The sequence below is a fragment of the Rhinopithecus roxellana genome, chromosome 2 (genome assembly GCF_007565055.1).
Source record: "Rhinopithecus roxellana isolate Shanxi Qingling chromosome 2, ASM756505v1, whole genome shotgun sequence".
In the NCBI taxonomy this organism is placed as follows: Eukaryota; Metazoa; Chordata; class Mammalia; order Primates; family Cercopithecidae; genus Rhinopithecus; species Rhinopithecus roxellana.
Window position 1 is genome coordinate 109,365,824 of NC_044550.1, and position 17,912 is coordinate 109,383,735.

The following is a 17,912-nucleotide window of genomic DNA, read 5'->3' on the forward strand; positions in this document are numbered from 1 at the left end:
GTTGAGATTACAGGCATGAGCCACCCCGCCCGGCCTACCCTGTCTCTTTAAAAAAAAAAAAAAAGTGAATATTACAATAGAGGGGATAAGGAATAATGTGTATGTGAGGTCTATTTCTGAGACCAGAGTCACAAAACAGAATCCTGAACCCTTAGCTATTTCCTTACCACACGCGTTTACTTGGATACTTTCATTTCTCCAGTCTATGTAATTCAATACTTTTGTGACAGAGAGGTGTTGGAGTTTTTTTCTTATCTTTTTTTTTTTTTTTTTAAGGCAACTGTTTACATACAAACAGCTATGGTCTCCCAGGAAGGAACTTTCTCTGTTGTGTACAGAAGTCTGGGAAAAGACTGATGAAACTGCATGCGAGGAAGAAACAAGTCTAACTAAATGTGAATCTATACTTTTTTTTTTAAAGCAAGGAACCACAAAGGGTAGGTCCCAAGGAAGTTGCATTGCTTGCTGCACCTGTCACGCGGGCTGTACCTTCTTCTCTCATTTATCTCCATTTACAAACTTGAAAACTGAGGCCTTCGGCTTTGGATGAAAACCGAGACCAGTGACTTAAGGAGGCCCAAGCCGAATTTTGCTGGAAGTGCTCCAGTATAAAGCCTCTCTCAGAACCAGCCACCACCAAGACGTCTTGAAGTCAAAGTAAGTCACACCCTTGTCCACCTCGCCCTGCAATGAAGAAACTTCGGTCGCACAGGCTCCATAACTCATCCTGGCGTGGGCTGTGACTTACTGGGGGATGGGCCTCCTTTTCGTTCTAGCTACTAAGTGGAGCGGAGTGCCAGGTGGTGTCAGAGGGCGGGGCGGCCCCTCCAATGGTGGCACCCCCAACCACGGATAAGGTTCCAATTAGGTAAGGACGCAAGCAATGCTGTCGTTTCGGCTGACTGCTCCTTTCATTCCTTGGAAGTGGTCAGTGTCACAAAACGAATTTTCATTCGCTCTAAGCAGTCACACCAGCCCTGCTAACCGGATGGTCGGAGCCCCGTGCTTTCGCCGGACGCCCTCTTGGAACCTTCAGGCCACCCAGAGGATGGACAGTCGGGTGCCCGCCCTCCTCCCCTACCTCCGCGGGCCTGCGCCCCCCACCCCGGACCGCGACTCGGGCGCTCTAGCGGCGCGTGCGGGCGCCCCTGGGTGCGAGCCACCGACTCACGAGCCGCTGCTTGTTGCTCCCGCCGCCGGGACCTGGGGAAGCGAAAATGAAATTGACTTTTCCGAGAAATGATGAAAGCGGCGCTGCCCGCCAATGAGCTGCGGCGGCGAACTTCCGCACCTCCGGGCCCGGCCGCTCGCGCCCTCCCTCCGCCTCCACCTCCTGGTTGCACAAGCTTGAAACAAACACTGGGGAGGAAGGGCGGAGGGAGGAGGGCGGAGAGGGGAGGCGAGGGAGGGAGCGCGGCCGGAGGAGGGCGGGGGGTGGGGGGATTTCCAGCCGCGGCTCTTCGCAGTTTCCTCTCCTTGTTTTGCTTTCGATCTGGACTGTTCTCAGGCAAGCCGGGGAGTAACTTTTAGTTTTGCTCCTGCGATTATTCAACTGACGGGCTTTCATTTCCATTTCACACACCCTAGCAACACTTATACCTTGCGGAATTGTATTGGTAGCGTGAAAAAAGCACACTGAGAGGTAACATTTTTTCAAATAATAGTTGTGACTGTGCGTGTGTTTCTCTCGAGGGCATGTTTCTGGGGACTGTGGGGGGCCGTGTGTGTATGCGTGTCCTGATGCCTTGACACGATGTTTTGCAGACGGAAAATGCCGGGGTTCATAAATATTAATACCGATTTTTGGAGGAACAGTCGGCGCAATTATGGATCGTCTGATTTTAGGGGAAGCAGGTTCTGCTGCTGTTGCTGCTGCTACTGGGGCTGCTGAGGCTGCGAGGAGGAGGAGGAGGAGGTAGAGAGGGAGGAGGAGGAGGAGGAGGAGGTTGGTGGAGGTTTAATTTCACTTTTGGATTTGCAGATGCGGAGAGGTGGCTCCCTGGACACAGACCTGCTGTGTGTGCTTCTGCGCCCCAGGTGTTGTGTGTGGGGGTGCAGGTCCGCTGGAGTCGGGCCTCATTTAAAACAAAATTGTGTGTATGTGCGTGTTTGTGTGTGCGCGTATGTGTGTGCAGCCACCGCCGCCAGCGGATCCGAAGGAGGGGAGCGGGTCCTTCTCGGTGCCCGCGGCGGCGTCTCTCCAGGCTGCCTCCACCGTAAATAAGCAGGCACCGCCGCCCGCCCGGCTGCCCGCGCCCGCGCCCCGGCCGGGAGGAGCGCCTCCAGCCACGGCCAGAGGAAACTTGCTGGGGCGCCCCGCGGCGGTCCCGGGGCTCGCCTGCCTGCCGGGCTCGGAGTCGGGTCGCGGGCGTCGGGTGCCAGCGGCCGGGGCAGGAGGGCGGGCTCCGAGCCGGGCCGGGCGCCGGGCCTGGCCGACGCGCCCTGCTTCCTGGGGGCTGGGCCGCCGCCGCCGCCGCCGCCGCCGCTCGGAAGGGACGCCGCGTCCTCCTTCCCGCCGGCCAGCGCCCGGTCGCACCCTGGGGCTTTGTCATTGCACTTGTCCCGGCGCGCGAGGGGCCTGGGCGGCGCGTCCCGGGAGGGCACCGCGCCGAGGGGTCAGCCGCCGGGGCCGCGGCCTAGCGCCGTGCGCCCCCGGGTCCCCGCAGGCGCCCCCGGCCGGCCTCGCGCGCTGGGCCTGACCCGCCTCGGCTACGGAACGGGCGAGGTGGGGGCGGGGAGCCTCCGGGGACCGAGCGGCGCCGTGGGCGCCGGCGTCCCCTCGGGGTCCCGGGGCGCGGGGCGCGGCGGGGGGGGACGCGAGTGCCCGCCCCGTGCCCTCCGACCCGGCTCCGGGCGCCGGGTGACATTCGCCCGCTGGCCGAACATGGTTGGTGCAAAGCCGCGGCGGCCGCCACTTCCTTTCCGCCTCGCCGGTAGGGCTCGCCCACCGAGTGAAGCCGGCGGCGGCCAATCGCGGCGCCCGCCTGCTCCCAGTGGCACGGTCTGGGGGCCAGCGCCCGCCAGGGCTGGGGAAGCGTTCCAAGTTCCAAGGGTCGCGGGTGTAACTCATGCCCCTCCCAGCACGCGCCAGCGTCTCTCCTTGGCCCCCGGTCTGGGTGCGTTTGCCACCGTCTCCTCCTTGTTCCCTAAGAAGCGGGGGAGGGGAAGGAGGCTGGCAGCCTGGGCCGGGCGCCAGGGCCGTGGTCGGGCACCAGGTGAAACGCCCGGGTCAGTCTGTGTAGGCCGGACCCTTGGCGATCGGCTGCGGATGTGATCCCGGGGACTGGCAGCCGAGGTAGCTCAGAAGAGCGAGGTGGCTTTCGCTCGTTTCTAACCCGCTACTGTCTGAAACTTGGGGACATATTACCCGCCCCCTCCCTCTTCAACCACCTCCCTCCGGTTGCTCCTTGTCCTTGGTTATGGAAGGAGAAAACTCAGTTCTAAATGAGGAAAAGTGGTGCTGGCATTTCGTCTTCAGCCACCGGCCTCCCTATGGCTGTGACTCGTCTGCTTTTGATGAATGGCCAGGAGGGATGGAGGATCGTTAGATTTCCTGTTGTGGATTTTCAGGAATCACCGAGACTGCTGTCAAGCCTGCAGTCAGTTACTAGTTTTCCTCTCTCCTGTATGTTCTCTTCGAGCAGTTCAGTTTTTGGTGCTTAAGGGCAGGTGCACAAGGGGGTCTGGGGTTAGACCAGGCAGTGGATAGCCTTGATGCCAGGCAGATGCAGTTATCCCCACCAGGCCCAGAGGGGGACGGTTTAACTTCACCGCGCACAAAGATTCAGGATTCTCTGATTTCCCCAACTTTCCTTTATTCTTCTTTTAGGGGGAGAAGGGGCAAAAATAGAAACCTAAAAAAGCCTGGGAAAAGGAGCCTTTTCTGAGGAAACTTCAGCAGATGGAGTATTTAAGACTTGAACTGGGCTCTCTAGGGGGAACGTTGGAACATCTATTGATTGATGTGTCAAAGTCCGGAATTTCACTGTAATTAGTGAACGATTATAACTTGTAACTTTGTTGTGTAAGAAATTACATTTTGGTCTCTTAGATCCTAGAGTTCTTGTCTGTTACGATTTATAACTGCTTGTTAAAATTAAACATTTACATATTTCATTCTCAGTGAGTTGTCATTTTTTTTGTTAGAGAAAGTTCCAGTTATTTCGGATTTACTTACCTGTAAAAATGTCATCATAATCAAAAGCAAGGATTTGTAGTCAAACTGGAAGCAAATTATGGCAAACACATGCGCGCCATGAAGTTCTGACAGCCCTATGAACAATGGTCCCACCTTTATCCCACTTTCTGAAACACTTTATTAGGCAAATAGCGTACCAGAGTGAAAGATGTTTAAAGTTACTGGAAAAATAGAAACTTTGGATACTCCACATTTGATGTGCATCAATTTTCTCATGTTACCAACGATGTTATATTTTTATTCTTAACCTCATCTCGTACAAAACTCTGTTGTTTTTAGAGCATTTTCTCATAATATGCTTTTTATAGTGAAAAACCACTGTACTCTATCTAAATTGAGTATCTGGGTTATAGTTCCCTTATCTGCCTTATACCAAAAAGGGCTTAATGCAGACAAGATAATTTAGGTAGACACTCAATAAATATCCTTAGCACATCTATTAAAAGCCAGACACAGTGCTAGCCACTGTGTACTCAACTGACAGCGAGAAAGACAGTATCTTTACGCTAGGTTGTGTTCTGGTTAGTGAGCTGACCATTAACCACAAAAAAATACATACAGTTACTACCTTTTGGGGTTAGCTGTAAGGAGGGTAGTAATAATTCTTAACTGTCTCATAGTGTTGCTTTCATGAACAATTGAGATACTGTATATGAAAGAACATTGCATAAATTATGGCAGTCTACAAATGTGTAAGGCATTAACTTTCAAAATTCTATCAGATTATTCTTAATGTAAAAGGGCCAGATAATCATGACTGGATTAGACACTGTCTTTCTCATGGAATTTCCAGCAAGGAGGGATTTTACTTCTGAGCGTATATAAATAATGATAAAAGATTAAACATGGAATAACTGTTTTATGTAAAGTATCAAAAATATTTAACAGTGAAATCCGATATTGTCAGTGAATTTCTTCCTTTCAGAAGGAAAGTTAGGTGGTATCCATGGAGACCAAATGATATGGAAATAATAGTGATTGGACCAATGTATTTTCCCTCTTTATATCAGATAAGAAAATCTTCCCAAGCCTCTCTGTGCTTTAGTCTGAATCTTCTTCACTCTCCTGTCAGCTTCTTCATTATCTGTCATTGCAGGTGTGCACTGGGCTGATGTTAGTATTTTGCTTTTACCATCTTTTTTTTTTTTTTGGAGACAGCGTCTTGCTCTGTCGCCCAGACGAGAGTGCAGTGGCACAATTTCAGCTCACTGCAGAACTCTGCTTCCAGGTTCAAGCAATTCCTGTGCCTCAGCTTCCTGAGTAGTTGGGATTACAGGCGTGTGTTACCATGCCTGGCTAATTTTTGTATTTTTAGTAGAGACAGTGTTTCAGCATGCTGGCCAGGCTTGTTTCGAACTCCTGACCTCAGGTGATCTGCCCACTTCAGCTTCCTGAAGTGCTGGGATTATAAGCATAAGCCACCGCACTGGCCTGCTTTACCATCTTGGCTCATGTGCATTTATTGAATGCTTACTGTGTGCCCAACACTGTATATGTGACAACATACATGAAAGTAAATATAACTGATAGTATATATTTATAACCTATATTAAAATACATAATATATGCAAATAAACGAAACTGGTGAAATGTCAGTTATTATTAGTAAAAATTAGTTCTTCTTTTCATCTGTATGGGACATGATGTTCCTTCCTGCACAGGCATAGGAGGTCAGGACCTTCTCTCTCTGCCTGCCCCATTGGCCCCCTGTGTTTGGCCTGAGTGCAATCAGTGGTCGGTGCACGATGCCAGCTTAGTGCATAGTGTGCTGAATTGAGGAGTGGCTCTGGTGGCGGGAGTGACTGATGGAAAAGTGGGTGAGGAGGTTCCATCAAACTTTATCACCAAAGAACAAAGAATGATGAATAACATATAGGGTCCAGATTTGAACATGAAGCCAGTATTTTTTATAGAGTACCAAGGAAAACACACAAGCAGGAAACCCAGCTCACAGGTCCCCTTTATCCCTGGGACTCCATCTGGGACTCTTTGGATTCAGAACAAGCAGCAGGCCTGAAGTCTTGGCATTGACCTTCAAAGATCTCCTAAAAATAATGTTTCCCCTCAGAAGCTCCATCTTACGACAAACTGTCTCTGAAACAAATTGTGTTTATTTCAGAAGACTTCATGTACCCTTTTTCTTTTATCAGAGTTAAAGTGTCACTCTGTCGACCAGGCTGGAGTGCAGTGGTTCGATCATAGCTCACTACAGGCTCAAACTCCTGGGCACAAGTGATCCTCCTGCCTCAGTCTCCTGAGTAGCTGGGACAACAGGCATGTGCCACCCCAAAGCCCGACATACATTTTTGTGTAGAGACGGGGTCTCGCTGTGTTGCCCAGACTGGTCTCAAACCCTTGGCCTCAAATGATCCTCCCTCCTCAGCATCTCAAAGTGCTGGGATTACAGGCATGAGCCACTGCACTTGGCCCTTGTGCCCATTTTTATTCCTCAGAAACACATATGACTTCCAGTCAGAACTCCTGACTGCCTTGAGAAAACGGGTATCATCAAATCTAGTTGATCTTGTTTAGCCAAATGTAGAGACCCGTGGTGTGTTGGACAGGCTGGCCAGCTCTGTGTAGAGAAACTCACCATCCCGTGAGGCTTTCTGAGGCACTGAGACTAGCCGGGGCCATCCATCAATGAGCTCTGCTTGGGGATCCAGGGACCCCAAGCAATTATTTTAAATGAATAATTGATTTTTGTTAAACATAGTAACACATGCAATAGTTTTCTTAAATGCAGACATTGTGTTATTATTTCATTTGTTTATTAAATATTTGTTGACAGCCAGCAGTGTACAAGGCTCTGTGGTGGAAGGTGCATGAACTCAGATGCCTAGAGTGGCCTTTTAGTAATCCAATCACTTCCCCCTTTGGAAGTTTTCACTCTGTAAGACGTGGCTGGATAGTTCTGTCTTCCTTAGGAGACAACCTATGTGTATAATGAAAATCGCCCGGGGAGGGGACTTTTAGAAATTACACAGGACCCTTTAGATTTGAGATTATCTATAGCCCCCTTTCCCCTCCTTCCCCTTCCTGCCCTGAATAACGAGCCTCTTATTCCCCATTGGATCCCTGTTCCCTAGTCTCCATCAGGTGTGTGGCCAGAGCAAAAATGGAAAGCCACTGAATCAAGGGTCTCTTCCCAGGGCCAAATAGTTGATCTCTTCCTTGGCTCAGATGAAACCTCTTTCCACATTTTAAAGAGCTCTTTGGACAGGGGCCTGTGGTCACTGTGTTGGCTCTGCCCACTTGACCTTGCTTGCCCTACAGAAATGGGACTCATGTTAAGTTTGTGATACATTGAATTTTCCTTTTTTTTTCTTTTTTGAGACAGAGTCTTTTTTTTTTTTTTTTGAGACGGAGTCTCGCTCTGCCGCCCAGGCTGGAGTGCAGTGGCCAGATCTCAGCTCACTGCAAGCTCCGCCTCCTGGGTTTAAGCCATTCTCCTGCCTCAGCCTCCAGAGTAGCTGGGACTACAGGCGCCGCCACCTCGCCCGGCTAGTTTTTTTGTATTTTTTAGTAGAGACGGGGTTTCACTGTGTTAGCCAGGATGGTCTCGATCTCCTGACCTCGTGATCCGCCCGTCTCGGCCTCCCAAAGTGCTGGGATTACAGGCTTGAGCTACCGCGCCCGGCCTTGAGACAGAGTCTTGATCTTGTCTCCTGGGCTGGAGTGCAGTGGTGTGATCTCGGCTCACTGCAACCTCCGCTTCCTGGGTTATACTGATTCTCCTGCCTCAGCCTCCCCAGTAGCTGGGATTACAGGTGCCTGCCACCACACCCGGCTAATTTTTGTATTTTTAGTAGAGACAGGGTTTCGCCATGTTGGCCAGTCTGGTCTCGAACTCTTGACCTCAGGTGATCTGTCTGCCTCGGCCTCCCAAAGTACTGGGATTACAGGTGTGAGCCACAACGCCCAGCCGAATTTTCCATTTTGAAGAGGGAAGAAGGACTTTATTTTGTTTTATGTATTTGTCTCTGTCCAGGAAGGCCATGGACAATTAGGTGTTTGGTTTGGTTTTGTTTCTGTTTTGGTTTATAACTCTTTTATCAGTTTAGTGTTCCCTTCTGATAAGCAAGAAAGAGCAGAGTTGACAGAGAATGTCTGCGGATGAGAAGCAGGTGTATGCGGTTCTTTCTGACTATGGATTCTAAGTATTTTTATCCCAGAGGCAAGACTAGTTCAGCAAAATACCTTAATTTAGGATTTTGTGTGATAAAAGCCTGTCCTGTTTTCATTAAATGAAGATTTTTTGAGAATTAACTACTTTCTGTATAATTTTCATAAATGATTTCATTTGGGCATACTTAACACTCTGTTGCTATCTGCTGAAGGCATTTGATACTCGCACACCTAATGCCATCAAAGGAGAGACGAGCATACATTTTACTTTGTTCTTATTGAGCCTACATTTTAATTGTTCTTATGAATGTCAGATTTTGGGAAGATCCAAAGAAGTACTCTGTAGATAGAATACGCTGTCCTGGCCCCCTAACCTTACAATCCTACCGATTTTCCCATTTCATGAGATTGACCTTTCAGATGAGGAGGAACTGCATACAAATTGCTTTATTTCAAGTAATATCTACCTTGTTATTTTTGAAAGAGTTCTTTTGTCCTTTTTATCCTAGATCTATTGGAGAAGATGAGAAAAATTACAGTGGTGATAAGAGAGCGTCTTAACACCTAGATATGGTGGGTGTGTCGGGTGATAGGAACAGGAGGCTGTTGGAAAGTGAGAGTTGGGGGATGGGGTGATGAAAAGGAAACAGGTGACTAGTGCCTCCTGGATTCTTGAATGGGAGAGAGTGAAGAGGTAATCAGGCAGGGAGATTTTCTGCACAAATGTCATTGAAAGAGTGTTAGAGGTCGGAGGGGTGAGTTGAAGTTGGTTAGGTAATTAGTAATAACCCAAGGACCAGTCAAAAGACTGGAGGACTGTCCGCTGCTGACTTTGGGGTTAGACCCTTTTATCCTGGGGATGATGAAGGCTGATGGGAAAACTGCTAGGCAGCTGCTGACATTATTCTACAAGGAAACATGAAGTTGTGAGTAGTTGTCACTTGGAGACATGGTTGAAGTCACCTTAGGGGTACAGTTACGTTGCTGCATCATGACATTTAGGTCAACAGTGGACCACATGCATGACTATGGCCCCATAAGGTTATAATATCAGACTTTTACTCTACCTTTTTCTATGTTTAGATACACAAATACTTGCCATTGTGCTGCAGTTGCCTACAGGCCTCAGTACAGTAACCTGCAGTACATATTTGCAGCCTGGAAGTCATAGGCCATATCATAAGCCTGGGTGTGTAGGAGGTTACGCCATCTAGGTTTGTGAAAGTACGCTCTGTGATGTTCACACAATGACAAAATTGCTTAATGGTACACATCTCAGAATGTATAACTGTGCCGGTGTTGATGCATTGTTTGGGGACGGGGAAATTGATACTCACTATGTGAGGCCCCAAACTCAATCTAAAGTTGCCTTTGGAGGCAGCTACGGAAATACCGTAATGGCTGTCTTAGGCCCTTCTCCCCCCGTACCGATCTTCCTTGGTACTGTTTTTATTTTATTTTTAAATTCTTGAAAGAATACATAATAGATGTACATATTTTCAGGGCACATGTAATAATTTAATGCATTCATATTTGTAGTTTGTAATGATAAATCAATGTAATTGTGCTGTTCCGATTGTGGGAGGTAAATATGGAATCAGGGACATAGAATGGGCTGATAATGTGTTTTCCTAAAGAACAGATGGGACAAGTTAAAACTGAACTGTGAATTCCATAACTGGGTAGTGTGGGTCACTGAGTTGGGCACTCGGTACTCCACAGTGACTGTAGTCGGGATTCGACATTGAAATAAACTTTCTGGAATTTACCTTGGTGCTATATACTTAAAGTCTTAAAAATGTTAAGCTCTCTGTTCCAGTAATTCTGCTTCTTGGAACCTACTTATGTGAAGTAACCAGAGATGGGAACAAAGATTTATGTATAAGGATGTTTATTGAATTAGCTTCTGTTGTATAAAAACTTGGAAACAACTTAAATATCCAATAGTAGGGACACATTTGAACGAATTATGGCACATCCAGACAGAGTATAGGTAACTTACAAAGCTCGTGTTTTCGAGCAGCATTTGGTGATGGGAAAATATTTATGATCTATGTTGGCTGGGTGGGGAAAAAAGAATGTGAAATTGTGCTTCTAATTTTATTTTAAAAACGTCTGTGTATATTGGTGTATTTTAAAAAACCCGGAAGGAAATGTATCTTTCTGATGGTAGAATTGTGAGTGTTTGGCTTTTTTTTCCTCCTTGAAACATTTTTGTATTTTCCAAATTTAAAACAGCAAGCACAATTACCAATTACCCTTTTAACCAGAAAAATATTCTCAAGAGAGTGCTAATATGTCATCTCTGCCCTGACCTCTGGTCCACGATAGGTTAGAAAAAACACACTGGGTGCTGCTGAGGAGGCTGTGCGTGGACGGGGCCATTCTCGAGCCTTTCTGCCTCCGTGTGTGGACCAGGCTCTAGAGCCAGGGCCTTCCTAGCCGGGTTCTTGGAAGCCCTTGTCCTCAGACAGCTGTGGCTACTTGAAGACACTTAGATGGGTGGCTTTTTGGTGAAGTTGGGACATAATGTTTTGTCAGTAACTGTGAAGGGCTTGAGATATGATCTCACGTTACAGTTAACATTCTTTATACATATGAATACTGCGGAAACACAAAACACCTGGGTAGGAGAAGAGCGTTCCTTGTTGGTATTTACAACTGGGGCAACAGTCTCAGTGACACTGCTGTGTCAGGCCCCTAAACCTGGACCGTTAGGGGACACTGAAAACTAATGGAATGTACATGTGGGCTACACTCTGTTGACAGGGACAGAGCAGCTGTCCCTCTCCCGTCCCAAAAGAGAGAGAGAAAAAAAAGAAAAAGGAAAAACAAACAAACAAAAACCACCTTAGCTCCCTTGACATGGGATGAAAAGGTTCCAGGGGTCTTATCCCGACCTTTTAGAATGTGAGACACTTACAACCTGGGGATGTCTCCAAGGTCTGTTTTTCGTTCCCTTTGAAACACACATGCCTAGGGAGCTAGGTCTTCCTAGCACCTTGGGAACCAGTCCAGGCTGAAACTATTTGGTCCTCTTGAGGAGATTAGAGGTTTTATTATCCTTTTGGAAAAGAGCATTTAATGTACACAAATGGCTACAGATCTAATTCTCATGGTAAGTGAAGTATAAAATGTTTGTAGGGCAAGTGAGAGTGAACTTTCCCTATCTTCACATCCTATACTTTCCCTGTCTTCATGTCCTATGTAGTCCCTATCTTCATGTCCTGTACATTCCCTGTCTTCATATGCTATACAGTCGCTATCCTTCATATCCTATATGGTTCCTATATTCATATCCCATACATTCCCTATCCTATACATTCCCTACCTTCATGTTGTATATGTTCCTACCTTCAGACCCTTGATGGTCCCCATCTTCCTACCCTATACATTCCTTATCTTAATGTCCTAAACAGTCCCCATCTTCATATCCTATACATTCCCTATCTTCATTTCCTAAACATTCCCCATCTTCATATCCTATATAGTCCCCATCTGCATGTCCTATACATTCCTTATCTTCATATCCTATATATTCCCTACCATCATGTCCTAAATGGTCCCTGTCTTCACATCCTGTACCTTCTCTATCTTCATGTCCTATATAGTCCCTACCTTCATGTCCTATACATCCCCATCTTCATGTCCTAAACGGTCCCTATCTTTGTATCATATGCATTCCCTAGCTTCATGTCCTATACATTCTTTCCCTTTATATTGTATTCATTTCTGTGTGTGTGTGTGTTTTTTTTTTTTTTTTTTTTGAGACGGAGTCTCGCTCTATCGCCCAGGCTGGAGTGCAATGGCCGGATCTCAGCTCACTGCAAGCTCCGCCTCCCGGGTTTACGCCATTCTCTCGCCTCAGCCTCCCGAGTAGCTGGGACTACAGGCGCCCGCCACCTCGCCCGGCTAGTTTTTTGTATTTTTTTTTTTTTAGTAGAGACGGAGTTTCACCGTGTTAGCCAGGATGGTCTCGATCTCCTGACCTCGTGATCCTCCCGTCTCGGCCTCCCAAAGTGCTGGGAGTACAGGCTTGAGCCACCGCGCCCGGCCTCATTTCTGTATCTTAGGAGGTGAAGGCATTTTATAGGAACTCTGAGGAGTCTGGAAAGAAGCCTGGGAAGCTTTATTTTCCCCTCACACCTGCCTTTAAAAGACCCCTGTTGGAGAATGACAGTAGAACTTAATCAGAGTGTGACCTCTGACTTTTCACAACTGAAGACCTCAAATCTCCAATTTTTATCTGAAAAAATACTAGAATAGTTTCACTCTCTTTATAAACATGGAGACGTTTTTAGATTGCTATGGAAGTAGGATCGGGCGTGACCATTATGAGTTCAGAGGCTGAATGCCGTAGCACAGCTCATCAAAATACATATATATACACACATATATACACACACATATATACATATGTACATATATACACATATGTATACATATATATACACATACAACATTGTCCAACATGAATATAATGTGAGCCACGTGTATAGTTTTAATTTTCTAGTAGCCACTTAGAAAAGTAAAAAGAAGTAGGTAAAATTAATTGTAATAATATTTCTCATTTAACTCATTTTATCTAAAATATTTCAGTATGTCATTAATGTAAATATATTAATGAGATATTTTACATTCTTTTTTCATACTGAGTATTTAAAATCCTATGTGTCCTTTACACCTATAGCCTGTCTTAATTCAGCCCAGCCACATTCCAAGTGCACAGTAGACCCATCTGGCTGGTGGCTACCATCTTGGTTGGTGCAGCATAAGGAAATGAATCAAGGTGTGAAGAGAATACAGGGGAAAAGTTCTAGTGCAGTCCTGTGAAAGGACTGAAGGAAAGTAGAGTTGGAGTGGTTGTTTTGGTCACAACTGTATGAATCTCCTTGTGCCTCTGCCCACAAACCATACCTGATCTCTTTAGCCTAAAAGAATGAAATGCTCTGAATTTCTGTGGAAGCAGCATACTATACGTCCCATTCCTAGGGTAGTTAGCTATCTGCATCTTGATGAGATGAATGTTTTCTAGACTCTTGAACTGTTAAGAACATCTTTGATTATTTGGATTTTTCCATTTGTATCACCTATGTGGTAAGTTATTTGAGAGCCAGGATCCAGTCCAATTTATTTGCATTCCTCACCAGTGTTTGACACCTTTAAGACCTAGATAAATATTAGTTTATTTGATTTTCAGCTGTAAAGCAAAGGTTAGCTTGAAAGGCTGAATTCCAGCTCAGGAAGGATGGCACAGATCTAGTTTGTACTAGAAACCTAATGGTATATGAATTGAACACATAAACATTAGGATTTGTCACTTTGCATTAGGATTTGTCACTTTGTATTAGGGGTTCCACACCCAGAAGGTGAAAAATTGTTTGGTTTTTCTCCTTTGTATCCAGACCTTTAAAAAATCTTACCAGTTCATTCCTTTGATGTTTAAGTTCCAATGATGATACTAATACCTTCTTGTAAGTATAAATAAGCTAAATTTGGTGATGAACCAGAGATAAACATTTGGAAGCTGCTACTTTTTCCATGGGTTCTTTGTTAACAATAACTGTGTTATTAACAAACACAGCCCATGACATCCACACCATGAAATTCTTTTGAAATCAAGTGTAGTATTTTACACTTGCCTTCATTTGTTCTCTTTGACTGTAATTGTTGGGTTGAAGCAACAGACTCATCCAGAGAGCCAAGGCAATTTATTTTTACTGAAGACTACCTAAGAACTGCTTAGGTAGCTTTTCTCTGCAAGATTAAATGCGACCTTCATGGAATCATGTTAGCAGGGCCAGCAGCTAGAAAAATAAAGACTAAACCAAACCTTCAGCCACGAAATTCCCAGCTGCTCAGTGGCTCAGAGCTTTCCTGATTGCTTTCTTCCAATGAAAACACTGTAGATTAGTTTTAAGTGAATTCTAGTAGGTTTGGGGATTTGCAACTGACAGAAGAACAGCAAAGCATAATCTCACTTTAAAATAATAGTCCTGAAGGTAAATCTTTATTGGCTTTTTCTTGGGAGCTGGGATTTTTGTTCATATGGGAAAACTTAACTCATACACACTGTTTAGCTGACCTTTGAAGGTAAGGGCCTAGAAGGCACACGGAGGCTGCACACCTGGGGATATGCGTCAGGACTGCTGCTCCTCTTCTCTCCATTGTAGAGGCTAGAAACTTAGGGAGCCTGCGAGGAAGGCCCCTGTAGGGAATGTAGATGACCTGCTCTTTCCACTTTTGGGTGCCGTCATCCTGACGATTGGTGAAGTCAGGGTGAATTGAAAATGTTATAGGAGAGGATTTACTTAACTTACAGGTGCTTTTAATGCATTACGATTTTTTTTTTTTTCTTGAAAGTCGTTGCAGTTTGGGAGATGGGGTAGAGGAGAGTGCTCAACTGAAACAGTTGACTATTTTGATCATTCATCCATTCAGTCATTTATTTAGTGGGTGTTTATTCTGTGCTAACTATATGTAGAGGGAGATATAAAACGAAAGAAAAGTAATCCTCTTGGATTTGAGGTAGCCAGGTAGGTAGATGGTCTACATTCCTTAGAGTTAGGAGCCTAATTTATCCAGATAGAGAAAACACAACTAGGCAAGTAAGATGACAGTTCCAGAAAGATTTTACTTATCTGTGAATCCCTTTTGGAGTTCTTCCATGGGCTCTGTGGGGTTGTTTCAGATGGTAGGGGAAGCCACAGTGCTAATGTGACAGATTTTTTGCCAAGTGTATACATTTTACTTATTGATTTTTTAAGAACAGATTCTTAATAGACTGTAAAATAGGCATAAAACAATGTATTGTTCTGTTGTTCTTTCTGCTTTCCACAATTCTCCCACATTGAGTTTGGAACGTGGAACTATGGTCTGGTGTCTTTTGTCATTAAGGAAAACTGATGCGGTTAAATCCTGGTAATGATCTCCCCTCTCTACTTCCCCTTCCCTTGTGGGGAGACACTGTAACCAGCAGAGCTGCAGAATCAGTGCCCCTGCCCCGCACGGTAAAGTGAAGGAAGCTGATGAAAGATATCCGGGAACTCTTGGCACTAGTTTGAAATTTTTATGTGAATTTGAAATAATTTCAAAATAAAAAGGTTTTTTTTAAGGCTTCCTGTTAGTGCTCTAGAGTTACTGTTGCTTATTTAAAATAACAGCCTAATAGAGTATATTTGTAAGTTTCTTTATGTGCTTCCCCACATCGATCTAAAAGGGATTTTATGTAGCTCTTGTTCTAGGTAGGTCCTACTTTCACCTTGAAGGGGAGACTGGCCCTTACTTCATTTTGAAAATGCCTCATTTTCTCTGTTTGCGTGTGTGTGTGTGCGCGCGCGTGCATGTGTGTGTTTGACCATAGTGAATATTTAAGTTGCCTGAAATTAAGGAATAATTATCATCCATAAAAGGACTGAAGGAAACAGTGGCAGCAAGTAGGGAATTCATCAACGCATGTTGAAGCATTCTTTTTTAAACTGTGGTAAAATTTACATAACAAGATTTACCATTATAATCATCTTAAAGTGTATAATTTGGTGACGTTAATGACATACACAAGGTTGCCTAACCATCACCACCATCCATTTCCAAAACTTTTTCAGTGTCTGGATCAGAACCTCTATACCCATTAAACAATAACTCTGCTTCCCTGCAGCCCCTGGCAGCCAGCATTCTACTTTCTGTCTGTGAATTTGACCACTCGAGGTGTCTCATGTAAGTGCAATACAGTCTTTGTCTTTTCACGTCTGGCTTATTTCGCTCTGCAGAATGTTTTCCAGGTCCATCCATGTTGTGGCACGCATCAGAACTTCATTTGTCTTTAAGACTGAGTAATATTCCCACATGGTGTCCGTCCATTCATCTGCTGATAGACACTGGGATTCTTATTAATTTGGCTATTGTGAATAAGGCTGCTGTGATCGTTGGTGTAAAAGTATCTGTTTGAGTCCCTGCTTTCAGTTATTTCAATTCTGTAGAATGGCTGGGTCATATGGTAATCCTATGTTGACCATTTGAAGAGCTACCAAATTGTTTTCCATAGCTGTACCATTTTGCATCCCCACCAGCAATGCACACAGGTTCCAGCGTCTTCACACCTACTGCAAACATTTGTTATTAATATCTTTTTTTTTTTTTTTTGGATAGGGTCACCCTAATAGGTATGAAGTGGTAGCTCATGAAGGTTTTGATTTGCATTTCTCCGGTAACTAACGATGCTGAGCATCTTTTCATGCTCTCCTAGCCACTTGTCTATCTTCTTAGGAGGAATGTCTATTCAAGGGCTTTCTTCATTTTTTATTTTCTTGTTGTTGTTGAGCTGTAGGTTTGAGTCATTCCTTTTGTGGTTTTGAAAATGACACACTAGTAAGTCTGAGAAACTAAGATTCTCCTCATTACAATATATGTAGCATGTGGCAAAAAGTTCTGTTTTAGAATTTTGAGATGCTGTAAAGTTGATGAAGCACAGTTTGGGGAATTCACTTATGCTGGAGTGAAGTAAATCGGAGCGCATGGGTAAGCGAGAATCCGATAGAAAGTACCTTCCCTTCTCGCACCATGCTGCAATTGGGAGTTTCCGTAGCAACGATTGCCAGCCCCTTCCCTTCATTTTTTCAGCTGGAGAAATCAAGTAACCTGCTCAGTGTATTGTGACCAGGTTAAGTACTCAGTATGTTTTGTCGAACTGTGCAGTAAATAATTTTTTTTCTGTTGTATTTTGAATCCAGAAATGTCTTGTGAGAGGAAAAATAGCAGTGCTTGAATATGGTAGTGAATTTATTGTCGCGGCTGCCCTTGTGGTAACCTCTCTGCTTGGGACTCATGAAAAAGGCCTTAGGGTTCTTCACTTCTGTGGTATTTCAAGATAAAAATTAGTAAAAGCAGCCTCAGAATAACATTTGGGGGCTTAAGAATTTAAATACAATCCATTCAATAATGGTTCAATAGTATTACTGAGTAGATGAAAAAAAATTGCCATAATGACAGATCTGTTAAGTAAAATGAATAAAAAAGCATTTGTGTATTTATTGTGAATTGTTCAGAGCATGAGAAGCCATTCATTTGGTCTTACATAAAGAAATTCAGTGAAATATCACAACTGTATGGAAGCAAATTCATTGTTGGTTTAGTTTTATGTCCTGTGGAAATTTTTCATTTTACTCAATCCTTTTGAAAAGTTGAACTTTATTGAATAACTATAGCCCAGCAAGGTCATGTGTGGATTATAACTGAGTTGTAAATAATTGGAAGAAGAGGCATAATATATGTGTTGTGAAGCAGAGTGGTAAGAGGAGTTGCAAAAATTTTTGTTCTCTTTAGGCTTGGGGCAAAGATTTTAAAAATCCTTAAAATTAGTTTTAAGTACTGTGAAAACAAACATGATAATGATGAAATTAAATTGAAGACTCTCTTCTGCAAACAAATATCTTAAATAAAACCCTCAGAGGAATTCATTCCTTCAGCAGACATTTTTGAACAGCTGTGTGTGAAGCCCCGTGCTGTGAAGATGTAAAGTTGAAAATTTCGGATCCATGCTTTCAAAGAGCTTATTGTTTAGTTAGAGAGACAAGCAGGTAAATAACCA

At 44.7% G+C, this 17,912-nt stretch overlaps 1 protein-coding gene across 4 annotated transcripts in view; it reads left to right on the forward strand.

Annotated features, from left to right (window-relative positions):
- The first annotated feature begins 432 nt into the window (after window positions 1–432).
- Window positions 433–17,912, forward strand: part of IRF2 (interferon regulatory factor 2) — an 87,656-nt gene continuing 70,176 nt past the window's right edge. For 2 of the 4 annotated variants that reach the window (XM_010377922.2, XM_010377923.2), the window contains exon 1: window positions 1,446–1,642. The gene's annotated coding sequence lies outside the window, so the exon portion shown is untranslated. Of the gene's footprint in view, window positions 658–1,445; window positions 1,643–1,764; window positions 1,916–17,912 lie in introns of those variants that run through there. The other 2 variants (XM_030918810.1, XM_030918813.1) reach the window with 2 other exon arrangements.